This window comes from Sorex araneus, chromosome 1 (genome assembly GCF_027595985.1).
Source record: "Sorex araneus isolate mSorAra2 chromosome 1, mSorAra2.pri, whole genome shotgun sequence".
Taxonomy (NCBI): Eukaryota; Metazoa; Chordata; class Mammalia; order Eulipotyphla; family Soricidae; genus Sorex; species Sorex araneus.
Window position 1 is genome coordinate 219066733 of NC_073302.1, and position 17595 is coordinate 219084327.

The following is a 17595-nucleotide window of genomic DNA, read 5'->3' on the forward strand; positions in this document are numbered from 1 at the left end:
CCTCAGGGGACTGAAGAGATAGTACAGTAGGTGAGGTGCTTGTCTTACAAGTGGCAGACCCAGGTTCCATCTCCTGCACCCTGTATGATCCAGAGCCTACCAGGAGTGATCGCTGAGTGCGGAGCCAGGAGTAACCCCTAAGAAAAGTCAGGTGTGTCCCCAAATCCAAAAACTAAGCAACCAAAATTAGAATGTCCTGGGGACCTCCAGCCACCCTGCTCCCCTGCTCTGCTTTACAGGTTGCGCCTCTCTCTTTTGAATTATCCCTTGCAATGTTCGACTTTTTATCTCATGTGTCTAGCTCACTTCTTTCTTTAGACACTAGGAACTGACCAGATATCATCCAGGTATACTCCCCTCAAAACAACAACAACAACAACACAAGTCATTCTGTCAATCAATAAGGAGGAATGTTGAACTATTATTATGGTTTAGAATTTTCTTTTCATCTTTGTCTTATTTGCTCTTATTTTGTCTTGACTCATCATCATGGTCCCAGTGTGTCCTTCTTCGATCCTGTTGTTCTGGAAATGGTTTAACAAGAAGATCCAGATGCCCAGCTGGGTACTGTGTGAGTGTGTGTGTGTGTGTGTGTGTGTGTGTGTGTGTGTGTGTGTGTGCGCGTGCGCGCCATGCCAGCTCCTTTGGGCACTGTGGCGTAATGAGCATGCCAAGCTGCCAAGGACAACTACTTGGTCTTTTTCAAAATTAATCTAACTTTTACTGTCTGGACATTGACTTATATCCTTCCAGTGCTTTCAATATTTAACTAAATGCAATCATTTTAAAAGGACATACCAAAATCAAAGCACACATTAATGATGACTAAGAGATTGAAATGGGAAGGAAAAATAAAAGCTAAGAGTTAGGGTAATCTTCAAGTCTTAAAGGTTATAGCTATCAGCAAAGAGGCTTTGTGCATTAATTCCAGAGGATTCTCTGACAAAGACAAGGAAAACAAAGCACCCTGTGAACAACTTCCCCAGATAACAAAGTCTTGTCATTTGCATCTTGCATTTCAAAGATCTTTGCAGATTTTACAAACTTGTTCTGATCCAGGCAGCTAGGCACTGAAGAAAAGGTTTGCCAAGAGGGGAAAAAAAAAAACCTGAATTTTTAAACTTTTTTTTTTTTTTTAGTTTGGGGGCCAGAGAGATACTATAGCAGGTAGGGCAGTTTCCTGGCATCTGGTCAACCCAAGTTCAATTCCCATATTATCCTTGGAGTTCTACCATGAGTGAACCCTGAGCACAGAGCCAAGAGTAAGCCTGAGCAGCACTGGGTATGTCCCCCAAACAAAAATAAATAAATATAACAATTTCTTAATGTTTTCTTTGATGTCACTGTCACTGTCATCCTGTTGCTCATCGATTTGTTCAAGTGGGCACCAGTAACATCTCTCATTGAGAGACTTATTGTTACTGTTTTTGGCATATCCAATACGCATGGGTAGCTTGCCAGGCTCTGCCGCGCGGGCTCTATATTCTCGGTAGCTTGCTGGGCTCTCCGAGAGGGGCAGAGGTATCGAACTCGGATCGGTTGCGTGAAAGGTGAACGCCTAACAGCTGTGCTATTAAGCTAATCTATATAGTTCTTTACGTATATGAACCCTCTCTCTCCTTTCTACACCTATGTCTAAGTAAAATGTTACATCGTCACACTCTCCATGTTATTTTATTGTCTACGTGTTCAATCTCGTATCTATTCTATCAATAAAGTACCAAAATCTTCAAAGTCATTACTTGTAGAACTTAATATAATGTAGTGAACATATGAGTCTTACCTTTTTAATTCTCGGACTTTTCTCTATTTTCTAATAAAGATATATTTTAAATATGTGAAATGCTTTGAATAAGGTACTAAATATTCAAAGTGTTGAGAATTATTCTTTATTGTGAATAATTCCATGACAGTGATTAGTAAACTGTAGGTTGTTTCAACACATGAGTAATTTTCAGATGAAAAGGAATTGTAATGTACAAAAGATCAATTTCCATACTTCTACTTCCTATGAGACAAGATGTTTCCATGTAAACTGTAGAAAGGAGGGACCCTACAGATATATATTTTAAGTAGCAGTAGCTAAAAGCCATAAAGGTGGAGCTAAGGAGTTTAGTGAAGCAAAAAAGAAAATTTTGAGGTTTACAGCTCTCTATCAGGTCCCCCTGGGGCTTTCTATTCAAGCTTTTTGGCAGGTTTTCATAGACAATTGTTCTAGAATACACTTTCAGGGCTTATATTCCAGGACTATTCATTCTTAAAGGCTTTTAAAATCACAACTAGAGGAAAAGAGCTGGAACTTTGTATATACATGTAAGAATAAGAAAAGCAAGTCTTCAGGGAAGTGAACTTCCAATTGATTTCCATAGCAATTTACTTCAATACCTGCTTAGCAATATAAAAGCCAAATTAGCTGCTTTTGCTATTCTGCCAATACTAAACTATGAAATCTTTAAAAAGCAGTAAAAAAAAACTTGTAGTGAGCAGCTGAAGACAAATCTAGAATAACCTTTCATTAAGTTATTGATCTGGAAAGTACTTACCAAGTTCTTGCTATATTACCAGAAGAGATGCCAAAGATAGAATTCTAGGGATAAGTTTTGGTAGAAATGACTATGATTTCAGGATAGGATAAAGCTTGTGCAAATAGGGGATATACAAACATTCAATTTCATATGATATCTACCTATGAATTTCCTGTTGTTATAAAAAAATACTGCAAATTTAGTGGCTTCACTGTATCACTGTCATCCCATTGTTCATCGATTAACTCGAGCGGGCACCAGTAATGTCTCCATTCATCCCAGCCCTGAGATTTTAGCAGCCTCTCCTCCCTCGTCCTTCCCAATGATTGGAGGCTCTTTCAGGGTTAAGCGAATGAGACTATTATTGTTACTGTATTTGGCATATTGAATATGTCACAGAGAGCTTGCCAGGCTCTGCCGTGTAAATTTAATGGCTTAAGCCAATCAAATGTATTTATTTATTTATTTATTTATGGAGAGATTAAAAATCAATTATTACTGAGCAAAATCAAGATATAAGCTATCTACTCCACTAGAGTCAACACTGCTGTGAACATGGGACACAAATGACATTAATTCAACTAAGCCTGTTAAGGATGCAGAATGGTTGGTGAGAGGGAACCTAGGACTTCGGTGGAGAGAGGCTGACAATGGCAATTGGGTTGAAGTTGGGAGAATGTATGCCTTAAACTCTGCTACTGTCAGATTTATAAATCACGGTGCCTTGGCCGTCATTTCCTCTTCCATCTTCCTCATGGCATGGGCTGCCCCAGCTGGGCCAGTGGCCCGGGACTAACCCCAAACCCAGGTGCTGATGGGGAGAGCCACCTAGCCGCCCTGGGAGATTTTTTACAGGTGCCTACATAATTATCTTTTAAATCAAGGTGCAAGCAAGGCTCTGTTCTTATGGAAACTATAGGGGCAAATTGCTTTTCACTCTTTCCAGCATCTAGGGCTGCTGCTCTCTGGTCAACAATGGTGAATTGAGTCTTTTTCCCAGGGCAGTAGCACTGCAGCACGGTCATCCCATTGCTCATCAGTAACATCTCCATTGTGAGACTTATTGTTACTGTTTTTGGCATATTGAATATGCCACGGGGGGGGGGGGGGGCTTGCCAGGCTCTGCAGTGCAGGTGGGATACTCTCAATAGCTTGCCAGGCTCTCTGAGAGGGACGGAGGAATTGAACCCAGATAGGCCACATGCAAGACAAGCACCCTACCTGCTGTGCTATCGCTCCAGTCTCTGTCAAATTCTTCTGCCTCCTTTTTCATTTTTTAATGTCCTTTGTGATTTCAATAGGCACAGCTGATTATTCAGATTGTTTTCTCCATGGTAAAATCAGCAAGGTAAGGTAGCAGTCTTAATTCTTTTGTTGTTATTTTTGGGCCACACCTGGCAATGCTCAAAGCTTATTTTTGGCTCTGCACTCAGGATCACTCCTGGTTGGCTCAAAGGACCATATGGGTTGCAGGGGATTAAATCTGGGTTGGCTGTGTGCAAGGCAAACACCCTACCAGAGTAGCAGTCTTAATTCTTTCCATAACTTAATTAACTCTTGCTACATGACAGTCTATTCACATGTTCCAGATTTTAGGATACTTTGATGGAATCAGTTTCCTTTCTGCTATCCAGAGCCATATTATAAACCAAGGTTTCTCAACCATTTTCCCAACATGACCCATTCTGACCTTTTTACCTTCCTGATGACCCCTGTCTTACCTGTTCCCCCTCATATTTCATGCCATGGCCTCCATTTACAAAATTTTCACCTGTTGCTACTTTGAAATTATGGGAGGTCCACAGGGAGCCATAAGACCTTTGGCTGAGAAATGCTGACATAAATTATATATTTTCACTTCCTGCAATATTTTGGACGTTGTTATTCACTTCAGTGTCTTTTGTGGCCAGAGTGGCCTTAAGTTAAACAATCTTTATCAAAAACTTGTCAAATATTTTTTCTTTCAATTTTTAATATTCTTTTCAAAATCCTTTTTTCATTTATTCAGTATTTCTTATAAGCTCAGGATTGGGCATGGAATTCTTGCTTTTTCTTGACTTAAGCAATGATTATTTTTCTTCCATAATCAACTTATTATAAAAATAATTTGTTTAAAATAATTTGTAGAACCATCCTCTCTAGCCCACTGTAATATATAATATATAATATACGTATGTATATACACATACATACATATATGCACTGTAGCACTGTCATCCCGTTGTTCATCAATTTGCTCGAGGGGGCACCAGTAATGTCTCCATTGTGACAATTTATTGTTACTGATTTTGGCATATCGAATATGCCACAGGGAGCTTGCTGGGCTCTGCCGTGCAGGCAGGATAATCTCGGTTGGAGATTGCCAGGCTCTCCAAGAGGGATGGAGGAATCGAACCTGGGCCAGCCACATACAAGACAGACACCTACCTGCTGTGCATTTGCTCCAGCCCATACATACATATATATGTGTATACAAATATATATATATACAAAATACCCAAAATAGATAAAAAATTTAGCAGACATATACTGGAATATTTGCTTTCCATATTGAAGAATACCATCTAATGTCCTTTCATGGTTTACCTCTGAGTCTTAAGGCAGTGAGTCTTTTTTATAATTATTTTTTCATTTTTTTATAGACATCACAATGCCAAGCATATACTATGTGCCCATAAATGCTGACTGTATAAATAACTAGAAAACATAATTTGATTCACTAGTCTGTTGCGTACCTAGGGATGTGATCACAAAATTAAGTTTTTTGTGGACCTAATTTAAGAACACAATAGTCCAAGGAATAGTTAAGAAGAAGAAAAACAACAAACTTCTTATACTGTAAATAAGCCCCTTGCAGATTCCTTGAAAACTTAATCTCTATCAAATTCCCTGTGGCTCTTGGAGAGAATACAGTGTGGTTAGTTAAACATTATTTTGAGACGTGTTATCAGCTCCTCTCATTCCTTATGATCCACAAACAGTTATTTTTCCAGACTGACGAGTTCTTGACTCAGTGTACCCATGAAAACTAGATGTCAAGAGCACCAGTTGTTTCTTAGCCATCGTATGCCTCACTTCCCTGTATGTCCTTAGGACCTATGCACGTGGGGAACTTGTTATTTGTATTCTCAAAGTACTCACTGTTGTGCTTTCTATGTGTGTTAGTTGCTTCACTTCCTGCCACCAAGTCCTGTGTAGTTGGTCCACGGGAGTGATTCCTTGGTCCTCTATTGTATGGAGTGACCTTTTCTGTCCTCTATAACTTTTTTCATATTTAGTAGCTACATAAATCAGACTCTGGATGTATAAATGATCTGGAATGCAGAAATCTGCAACTTGGCAGTCTGCCCACTTCTTACTGCCTGTAGTATTTTTTGGTCAACAAATGACACTTTTGTTGATAGTTCTAATGATCCATGCTCTCTCTCTGCTTCCCTACCTGGGATTCTTAATTGAGTTGCCAGAATTATCTTTTGCTCATGAAAAACAGATGTCACTTTTTCAACTACACCAGTTCTTTTTCTGCAAGTAAATCCTTCCAGGAGCCTATCAAGACCCACCTGAATTGGCTCTGTATTCCTCTAGTTCTCCTTGAAATAATCTAATTGCTCTTTGTCATGGCTGTCTATGTCTTTTCTTTATGTTGCCAGTCTGCTTCATACTATTGAGTATAAGGTGCTCACATGTTTCCTTGAATAATTATACATGCACAGATTCCCAGCGATGAGCTGAAGCCACAGTGGTCTTTCTCCATCATACTCTCTCTGACAGCTCTGACATTCTGAATGAGATTATGAACAGAAATAATCTGACAACCTTGTGCACTAGTGCCTGACTCCCAGGATCTGGCATTGACCATGCCAATACGGCTAGTTATTTGACTTTACAGTGTGATTATTCACAGTAAATATTGCAATTTTAACTAAACCTCTCAAAGATATAAATTTTTCTCAATTTCAAAGTTTTCATTTTGACATGACACTAATGACTGATACATCTAGCTAAAAACGTTAGTATGTTTTTCACTTGGTACTTAGTTAAAAGCATTAATATAAGATAGATTAACCTTGGGGCTGGAGCAATAACACAGCGGGTAGGGCGTTTGCCTTGCACGTGGCCAACCCAGGTTCAATTCCCAGCATCCCATATGGTCCCCTGAGCACCGCCAGCAGCCAGGAGTGATTCCTGAGTGCAGGGCCAGGAGTAACCTCCATGCATCACCAGGTGTGACCCAAAAAGCAAAAAAAAAAAAAAAAAAGATAGATTACCCTTTCTTACTCTTCTCTAAGCCTCAGGAGAGCCGCCAAGCCTCTCTCAGATATATTGACTATTTTAATTTTGTCAACACTATATGCTCAAAAAAAAAACACTATATGCTCAATGGAATGGAAATTTACATTTTACTACAAATTATTATAACAGAAAAATTTATTGAAGACTATTTTTCCTGTAATAATTACTTGAAATTGTATTTGTGAAAGACTTATATGATAACAACTCTAGAGAGTTTAATGTGTTTCTGCATATCTATTCAATGCTCCTGCAAATTAGAATGTGGAAATATTCGGAAATTAAATTACATGATATGAAGTTATGGTTATAGTGAGTATACTGATAATATTTTATATCTGTCATTGTCACTGTTATCCCGTTGCTCATTGATTTGTTCGAGCGGGCACCAGTAACATTTCTCATTGAGAGGCTTATTGTTACTGTTTTTGGCATATCCAATACGCATGGGTAGCTTGCCAGGCTCTGCTGCGCAGGCTCGATACTCTAGGTAGCTTGCCGGGCTCTCTAAGAGGGGCGGAGGAATTGAACTCCGGTCGGCCACGTGAAAGGCGAACGCCCAACCGCTGTGCTATCGCTCCAGCCTTTTTTTTTTTTTAATTTATTTATTTTTAATTAGAGAATCACCGTGAGGGTACAGTTACAGATTTATACACTTTTGTGCTTATACTTCCCTCATACAAAGTTTGGGAACCCATCCCTTCACCAGTGCCCATTCTCCACCACCCGTAAACCCAGTGTCCCTCCCACCCTCCCCAATCCCATCTCCCCCCCACCCCACCCTGCCACTGTGGCAAGGCATTCCCTTCTGTTTTCTCTCTCTAATTAGCTGTTGTGGTTTGCAATAAAGGTGTTGAGTGGCCTCTGTGCTCAGTCTCTAGCCCTCATTCAGCCCGCAACTCCCTTCCCCCACATGGCCTTCGACTACAATGTAGTTGGTGATCGCTTCTCTGAGTTGACCTTTCCCCGGAACGTGAGGCCAGCCTAGAAGCCATGGAGTCAACCTCCTGGTACTTATTTCTACGGTTCTTGGGTGTTAGTCTCCCACTCTGTTATTCTATATACCATAGATGAGTGCAATCTTTCTATGTCTGTCTCTCTCTTTCTGACTCATTTCACTCAGCATGAAACTTTTCATGCCCATCCACTTAACTACAAAATTCTTGACCTCCTTTTTTCTAACAGCTGCATAGTATTCCATTGTATAGATGTACCAAAGTTTCCTCAACCAGTCATCCGTTCTGGGGCATTCGGGTTTTTTCCAGATTCTGGCTATTGTAAACAGTGCTGCGATGAACATACATGTGCAGATGTTGTTTCGATTGTACTTTTTTGCCTCTCTGGGATATATTCCCAGCAGTGGTATTGCTGGGTCAAATGGGAATTCAATATCTAATTTTTTGAGAGTCGTCCAAATTGTTTTCCAGAAGGGCTGAACCAGTCGGCATTCCCACCAGCAGTGAAGAAGGGTCCCTTTCTCCCCACATCCTCTCCAACAGCGGTTGCTTTTGTTCTTTTGGATGTGTGCTGGTCTCTGTGGTGTGAGGTGGTATCTCATGGTTGTTTTGATCTGCATCTCTCTGATGATTAGAGACTACTTTGAAAGTCTTTACGCCACAAAAAAGGAGAACCTAAAAGAAATGGATGGATTCCTTGATTCCTACAATCTCCCAAGACTGAAGAAAGAAGACCTGGAATACCTGAATAGACCCATCAATGTTAAGGAAATTGAAACGGTAATCAAAAACCTCCCCAAAAACAAAAGCCCAGGCCCAGATGGTTTCACTGGCGAATTCTTCCAAACATTTAAAGAAGACCTATTGCCTGTTTTCCTCAAACTTTTCCAGGAAATTGAAGAAACAGGAACTCTCCCAAACAGTTTCTATGAAGCACATATCTCCCTAATACCAAAAGCAAACAAAGACACCACTAAGAAAGAAAATTACAGACCAATTTCCCTGATGAACACCGATGCGAAGATCCTCAACAAAATACTAGCAAATAGGATCCAACAACTCATCAAAAAGATCATACATCACGACCAAGTGGGATTCATCCCAGGGATGCAAGGATGGTTTAACATTCGGAAATCAATCAACATAATCCAGCATATCAACAAAACTAAAGATAAAAACCATATGATCGCTCCAGCCTTTATACCTGTAGCATATATTTAAAATTCTTGACAGCTTTAAATTCGGGGAAATTTATTCTTTGATTTTTTAAATATTCTTTTTCCCTTAAATTTCACATAATACAAGCAGGAAAGACTTACCAGAAACTTTCTAAACTGGTTGTATCACTTGTGGTCCTGTTGATCTTCAATTTGCTCAAGGTGGGGCCAGTAACGTCGCCATTTGTCCATGTCGCGTACCAGTGCAGCCCAATGATATCTGCTTGCTCCAGGAACAGAAAGAGCCTCAAGCCATTCATTCAGGGATTTGATGAAGAAATCTGACTATCAAGTTGGTGGGCAGCCATGCAGTCTTCTGATATCCCGTGGAATCCAGTCGGTAACAGCTCTAGTCCAGTGGTCGTCTCTGAATCACATTACATGACCGGCTGATCTGATTTTTGATGCCTTGGCAAACAAGACAGCATCCCTGAATCTTGACCATTGACGGAGGTAAGAACTCCAAATTCCTTCTCTCACTTAAGTGAGACATGATACTCCTAGCATAGCTCTTTCAATTCCTCTTTGGGATATCCTAATAGGATTCTCATCCTGTTTGCATAGGGCCCAGGTCTCTGAGGCATATGTTAGTGCAGGAAGAACGGTAGAATCGTAAAGATGTGCCCGGAGTCAGAGGTTCTTCGTCCTCTTAACCACTTCTTTGATGATCTTAAAGACATTCCATGCTGCGCTCTTCCTCCTGTGCAGTTCTGGTGCTAAGTCATTCTTCATGTTGATTTCTCGACCCAGATACACATAGCTGCTGCATTCGGAGGTGTTAGTACCATTGAGAGTAAATGGAACATGTGGAACTACTTTGTTTTTCATTCTCTTATTGAGATTCACCTGCAATTCGACCTTTCCACACTTGCAGTTGAAGTCAGCCAGCATTTGTGACACTTGGCTAATGTTTGGCGTTATGAGAATGATGTCAACAGCGAAGTGGAGGTGGTGGAATTGCCGACCATCTATCTTCACTCCCATTCCTTCCCATTCCAGTTGTCACATGTTGTTCTCAAGGGTGGCACTGAAGAGTTTTGGTGAAATGGTATCGCCCCGCCACACCCCTCTCTTTATGTCAATGATCATTTCCTTGTAGAATGGTGAGATCCTGGTGGTGAATACACAATAAAGCTCATGCAGGATTTTGATATACTGAGTTTGAACGCCCTGTTTGTCTAGGGCTTTGATGACTGCTTCGGTCTCAACAGAATCAAAGGCCTTCTTTAAGTCAATGAACATTAGACAGAGCGGCATCTTGAACTCTCGAAACTTCAATGAGTTTGGTTACTGTATGAATATGGTCTATCGTGCTGAATCCCCTTCAGAACCCGGCTTGCTCGCATAGTTGTCCTTCGTCTAGTGTTCTGCTTATTCTATTTGGGATGACACGAGTGAACAACTTGTAGACGACAGACAGCAGGCAGATTCGGCGATAGTTGCTGATGTTGTTGGTGTCTCCCTTCTTGTACAACAGAACGGTCCTACTGGTTTTCCACTGAGATGGAACTTTGCATTCAGACAGGTAGCGTGTAAAGAGGCGAGCCAGTGTATTGATGAATACTGATGGCAGATTCTTCAGGTGTTCAGGTCTGACCTTGTCCAGACCAGGTGCTGTACTTGTCTTTACCAACGAAATGGGATGCCGGATTTTGGAAGGGAAGACGTTAGGAACGACGTATTCATCCTGCGGAATTTGGTATGAGGGCAGGTGGACATGGCTGTCAAAGAGATCCGAGTAGAAATTGTGAATAATCCTCTCCATTGCCTTTCTGGAAGATGTGATAGATCCATCAGGACGTCGGAGGCCAGTCATCTTGGTCTTGTAGTCGGCAAAGAACAGGAGAGTGTTTCGAATACTTTTTTTGGCTTCTGCTGCATGGGCCAACACTGCTGCTCTTCTCTCTTTGAGGTCTCCCTTTATCTCATCTCTGCACAGCTTTGTGAACTCGGTCGTTAGCTTGTGGTTGCCTGAGGCTCGTGCCAAACCACATTGACGAATGAGCTCAAGAGTTTCCGAAGACAGGCATCTGTTTGTGGCTTTCTCACTCTCGGCATTCTTTGCACATTCATGGAGGTGCTGAACCAGTCGATCGTATTCCTCATTGATGTTCTCAAGGACGGCATCTACCCACGTTGCTGCAATAGTGCCAAAGAGCTCCCAGTTGGTCATTCTGGGAGTTGCCTTCTTAGACTTAAATTTTGCAGGCCTTTCTCTATGCTCTGTGAAGTAGAAACTGGTTGTAAGTAGTTTTATTAAAACGTGATTCACTCGCATGCCATGCAATTTACCCATTTGAAGTGTAAAAATTAGTGATCTCTAGTTTATTAACAGATTTCTACAATCATATTACCACCTGTCAATTTTCATTACCTCAAACAGGAACCCCAGGACCCTTTAATAGTTATTCACTGTTTTTTATCAATGACCCCAGAAATAATTGATTTGCTGTATCTTTCTATGTATTTGCCTATTCTGGACATTTCATTTGAGTGGGGCGATACAATGTCTGGTTTTTTGTGATTAGCTTTTTTCATTTAGTCTAATATATTTTTGATTCATTAGTGCTCTTTTTCATTGGTGCTCTTGCATGTACAAAGTCTTCATTTTTGTTATTGAATGATATCCTACTGTGTAGATACATTATATTGATCTGTGCACCAGTAGGTTGGCTTGTTTTGATGTTATAGCTATTATGAAAATTGTGATGCTATTCTTTTAAATTTTGTGTGTTATGTTTCCATTTATTTTGTGCATATTACCTGGGAGTAGAATTATTAGAACTTAAAATAAATTTATATTTGACTTTGAGAAGGGTGGGAGAGTTGGAACACACCTGGTGGTGCTCAGGGCTTACTTCTGGCACACAGGGATCACTCCTAGTGATAATTGGGGACCACATGCGGTGCCAGGGATTAAGTGGGTTTCAGCCCTTTGCAAGTCAAGTACCTTCACATCTGTACATTCTCTTTTTTCTTTTTGATAAATTTTTAAAATAAACTTCTGTAAATTTTCCAAAGTGACAGAACTATTCTACATTTCCACCAACAAAGTATCATTTCTCATATGTCTATATCATCATGGAGTGTAATAATTAACCATAATAAAGAACAATTGAATTGGCACCTTTGACCCAGTCCGTCCAGCAGGATGAGTCACTGAAACAGATGCTTGGGATGTTCAAGTTGCAAACTAGCCTTGATAGCACAAACAGGGGCATACTCTAGCCATTTACTGAAGACTGTTTCTGCTCCCTCTCCCTGGCTCTCTGGCTCTAGGCAGCATGAGCCATTGTCTCCATTAATAGATATGTTGAGAATGGTTAATAGCTACACTAAAAGCAATGGTGGAGATATTTACAAAGCTGTGGCCATATGGTTACACACAATCAGAAAGCACCTCTAAAATATGGTATTAAAGTCCTCATGATTTTCTTTTCTATTCTTGCCTGGGCACATATTTGCAGCCCTTATGTCTACACTAAATTAAACTTGTTTAACCCAAGGGACTATCCCAACATTTCAGGGCTTTTTGTCAAGACATTTCCGGAAATAATCCTCCACAAAGAATAATTGTTATTGGCTGACTTTATGTCTATATAGACCCTAGTGAGTGTGAAGTTTTATGTCATTGTAAACTTTTTTGGAGCTGATAGACTTTGGGGCCTCACCCGACAATGCTAAGGATCACTGTCAGTGGTGCTCAGGGGTCCAAGTGGTACTGAGCATCAAACTGGGCTCTTCCCATGCCAGACAAGTGCTGTAACTCCTGTCCTAGACCTCCAGCTCCTCAGCATGATTGTCATCATTAGTACTGTTTTATTAATGTTGTTTCCTTAATCATAACTATGTCGGGTCTTTTTCCCCCATGCTAATTCTTCATTTATATAGTTTCTTCGGACAAATGTCTATTCAGAAATTTTACTTATATCTTAAATTGAAAAATTCATAAGATTACGTTGTGTTTTTTCTCTTTGTTTTTGTTCTTTGGTGGATCACACTCAGTGTTACTCCTTGATCTGTGCTCAGTGATCACTCCTGGTGAAGCACAAAGGATTGAACTCAGGTTGCTATGCACAGGGCAAGCACCCTGCCTGCTGTTCCATCTCTCCAGGCCATTAGTAGTTTCCTCTGAGCAGGGTGCCCAGTTTAATACTGGACATTGATGGAAAGCAGTGAGATAATCCTGCTGGGGTTTACATCAGTTTCTGGGGGGGGCAAGATTGATCTGTGGCATCTAATCTATGCCTTGGACTGGAGTGATAGCACAGCGGGTGGGACATTTGCCTTGCACGCGGCCGAACTGGGTTCTATTCCTTCATCCCTCTCGGAGAGTCCAGCAAGCTACCGAGAGTACCCCACCCGCACGGCAGAGCCTGGTAAGCTTCCCATGGCGTATTCAATATGCCAAAAACAGTAACAAGTCTCACAATGGAGACGTTACTGGTGCCCGCTCGAGCAAATCCATGAACAGCAGGACAACAGTGCTATAGTGCTACAGTGCTACTCTATGCCTTATACTTATACTAAATCTTTCTTATACCTTATTACTCCCCAATAAACTCTAGCTTTATCAAATAGAAAATATGTCTCCCAGGCATTCTGTGGTTTTAAGTATACAAGTTCTCCTCACAGATACTCCATGTCATATTTTATGACATATTATTTTTCTATAGCTTATATTTAACTCACCAGTGATTTGCCAAATCTAGTTTTATATCCTAAAAAAGATCGGACATTATATTTCCCATATTGGCTTACTATGAAAACTGTCAAATTTTTAAAAACTCGATCTGTTGGTTCTAAAATTATTCCTAGAGGAAATGAAAATATAGCTTAAAAGTGGGGAAATCTAGGACATCTGACTGGTATAATCAAAATGACTATTTTTCTACTAATATAACTATATTTATCTTTAATTACATACAGGGACTGGAGTGATAGAACAGCAGGTAAGGCATTTGTCTTGCACGAGGTCGACCTGGGTTCAATTTTTCCATCCCTCTCAGAGAGCCTGGCAAGCTACCTGTAGCATATTGAATATGCCAAAAACAGTAACAAGTCACACAATGGAAACATTACTGCTTCCCGCTCAAACAAATCAATGAGCAACGGAATGACAGTGCTACAGTGCTAAATAGATACAAAGATTGCTTATACAGCTGAAAATAATAATTTGTCCTTTAGTATGTAAGAGATCATTAAAATTAATCATTCTGGATATTTCCAAACTATGGAAAACAGAACAAACTATATATTTGTTTTATGTGAGTTCAATTATTTGGATGCAAAATGCTCTCAATAAATGTCTTTTCAAACAAACTGATAAAGCAATTATTTTTAAAACATCCTGTTACTTTTCAAAACAACACTGTAAAAATAGAACTATCTGGATTTGTACAAAAAATACAGTAATTGAACGAAATATATAATCAAAGGAAGAGTTTGCTTACTCCCATTAGCAGACTACTAGACCTATTGATAGTTAATCTAAATTCCAAACAGGATTTCTTTCTTTCTTGCTTTCTCAAAAGAAAAAAATTAATAGATAAATTCTTCTTCACCATCAACCAAGCACATATGAACTGATTATTCTAAGCACTGCTTCACAAGATTTGATGTTCATATCAGTGAGGAAGTACTAATTAAGATGGAAACTCTCACTTCATATGTCTGGGGATACTTCAGAGTCTTCGTTTCTGCAGGTGGGACTAGTATCACAGGGAACAAGACTTAGGGGATCAAAAGCTCCAAGAACTTTCTCAGGATAACACATTACAAGTCTATAATATATAACTTCTTTTAAATAGTTCCTACAGAACTTGAATTACAGTACAGTGCGTAGGGTGTTTGCATTGCACGTGGCTGTCCGGGTTCAATTCCTGGTATCCTGTTCAGTCCTCTGAGCTCACCAAGAGTGAATCCTGAGCACAGAGTCAGGAGTAACCAGCGCATCTCCAGGTCTGATGTAAACAAATAAAATAAATAGTTGCTGCATGTTTTTTCAGAGATCAATTACCATGAAAAAATCTATTAAATGTTAAGCATAAAGAGTAACATCTGGTAGTGTTCTGCACACTTGTTTTTTCATCTAATATATCTTGTAGAATGTTTGATTTTTTTTTAATTCTGACCTACTTTTCTGAATCATTAGTTTTTATATACGAGAGCTACTAAGTCAGTGTGTAAATCATGTGCTCAGATAATATGCAGGAATCTGTTACACTTCATAATTTTGATAGTTAATTCATTTTTCAAATTCCGCAGGATGGATATGTCATTCCCAACATTCTCCCTTCTGAAATCCGACACGCCATTTCGCTGGTAAAGACTCGAACAGCACCTGGTCCGGACAAGGTCAGACCCAAACACCTGAAGAATCTGCTGCCAGTACTCATCAATACACTGGCCTGACTCTTCACACGCTACCTGTCTGAATGCAAGATTCCATCCCAGTGGAAAACCAGTAGGACCGTTCTGTTGTACAAGAAGGGAGACATCCATGACATCAGCAACTATCACCCAATCTGCCTGCTGTCTGTCATCTACAAGTTGTTCACTTGTGTCATCCTGAATAGAATAGGCAGAACACTAGATGAAGGACAACCATGCGAGCAAGCCGGGTTCTGAAGGAGATTCAGCACGATAGACCATATCCGCACAGTGACCAAACTCATTGAAGTTTCAAGAGTTCAAGATGCCGCTCTGTCTAACATTCATCGACTTAAAGAAGGCCTTTGATTCTGTTGAGACTGAAGCGGTCATGGAAGCCCTAGCCAAATAGAGCATTTAAACTCAGTATATCAAAATCCTCCATGAGCTTTATTGTGTATTCACCACCAGGATCTCACCATTCTACAAGGAAGTGATCATTGATGTAAAGAGAGAGTGCGGCAAGGTGATACTATTTCACCAAAACTCTTCTGTGCCGCCCTTGAGAACATCATGCGACAACTGGAATGGGAAGCAATGGGAGTGAAGATAGATGGCTGGTAATTACACCACCTCTGCTTTGCTGTTGACATCGTTCTCATAACACCAAACATTAGCCAAGTGGCACAAATGCTGGCCGACTTCAATCATGAGTGTGGAAAGGTCGGATTGCAGCTGAATCTCAACACGATGATGTTCACGAAAAACGAACTGGTCCCTGAAGCTCCATTTGCTCTCAATGGAATGAACATCTTCGAATGCAGCCGCTTTGTGTACCTGGGTTGAGAAATCAACATGAGGAACGACTTGGTGCCAGAACTGCGCAGGAGGAAGAGAGCAGCATGGAATGCATTCAATAGCGTCGAAGAGGTGGTTAAGAGAACGAAGAACCTCTGACTCTGGGCACATCTTTTCGATTCCACCATTCTTCCTGCACTAACATATGCCTCAGAGACCTGGGCCCTATGCAAACAGGATGAGAATCCTATTAGGATATCCCAAAGAGGAATCGAAAGAGCTATGCTAGGAGTATCATGTCTCACTCAAGTGAGAGAAGGAATCCGGAGTTCTGATCTCCGTCGACTGTCAAAAATCAGGGATGCTGTCTTGTTTGCCAAGGCATCAAAAATCAGATGGGCTGGTCATGTAATGTGATTCAGAGACGACTGCTGGACTAAAGCTGTTACCGACTGGATTCCACGGGATGTCAGAAGACTTCGTGGCCGCCCACCAACTAGATGGTCAGATTTCTTCATCAAATCTCTGAATGAATGATTTGAGGCTCTTCCTGTTCCTGGAGCGAGCAGATATCATTGGGCTGCACTAGCTCGTGACAGGGACAAATGGAGATGTTACTGGGACCCACTCAGGTCTACAAGTGATACAAGTGAATTCATTTTTTACAAAACAGATATAATATGTAAATATGTATCTTTCAGCAAAAGGTTCTTTGGAGTTTCTTTGTTTTAAAGAGTACTTGGTTCAGTACTTGTTTTTGGTAAAAAAAAATAGTTGCATATCAATAGGATTTTAGTTGTTGCATTTTATAAATATCAATTCTACCACATCTATTCAAATAGAGAGAATTTCATTTCTTCTGTGGTATTTATACTTTCTTCTTTTTCTTTTGGTTGGCTAATATTTGCAGGAGAAATTGTAGTAAGAGAAGATTTTTTTTTCTACATCTTAATGAGGATATTTCTGCTTTTTATTTTTTGATATGTTGATGACCTTATGAGTTCTCCAGGTACTACTTCTATATCCCTGCATCTAATCATTCTCCCACCTTCTCTCATGTGTCTATCTGTGTGTATGAACAGGCTTATAGTAATGTCAAAATATTAGTTATACATCGATTCCTTTACCTGATGAGTGTTTAAAATTGAATTTCAACATTGTACTATATAACTTTCTAGAATATAAAAATAATTACCTTCTGGGGGCTGGAGAGATAGCACAGCGGGTAGGGCGTTTGCCTTGCACGCGGCCGACCCGGGTTCGAATCCCAGTATCCCATATGGTCCCCTGAGCACGACCAGGGGTAATTCCTGAGTGCAAAGCCAGGAGTAACCCTTTGCATTGCCAGGTGTGACCCAAAAAGCAAAAAAAAAAAAAAAAAAAAAAAAAAAAAAAATTACCTTCAAATACAGCATTGCCTGGATTATACTAATGTAT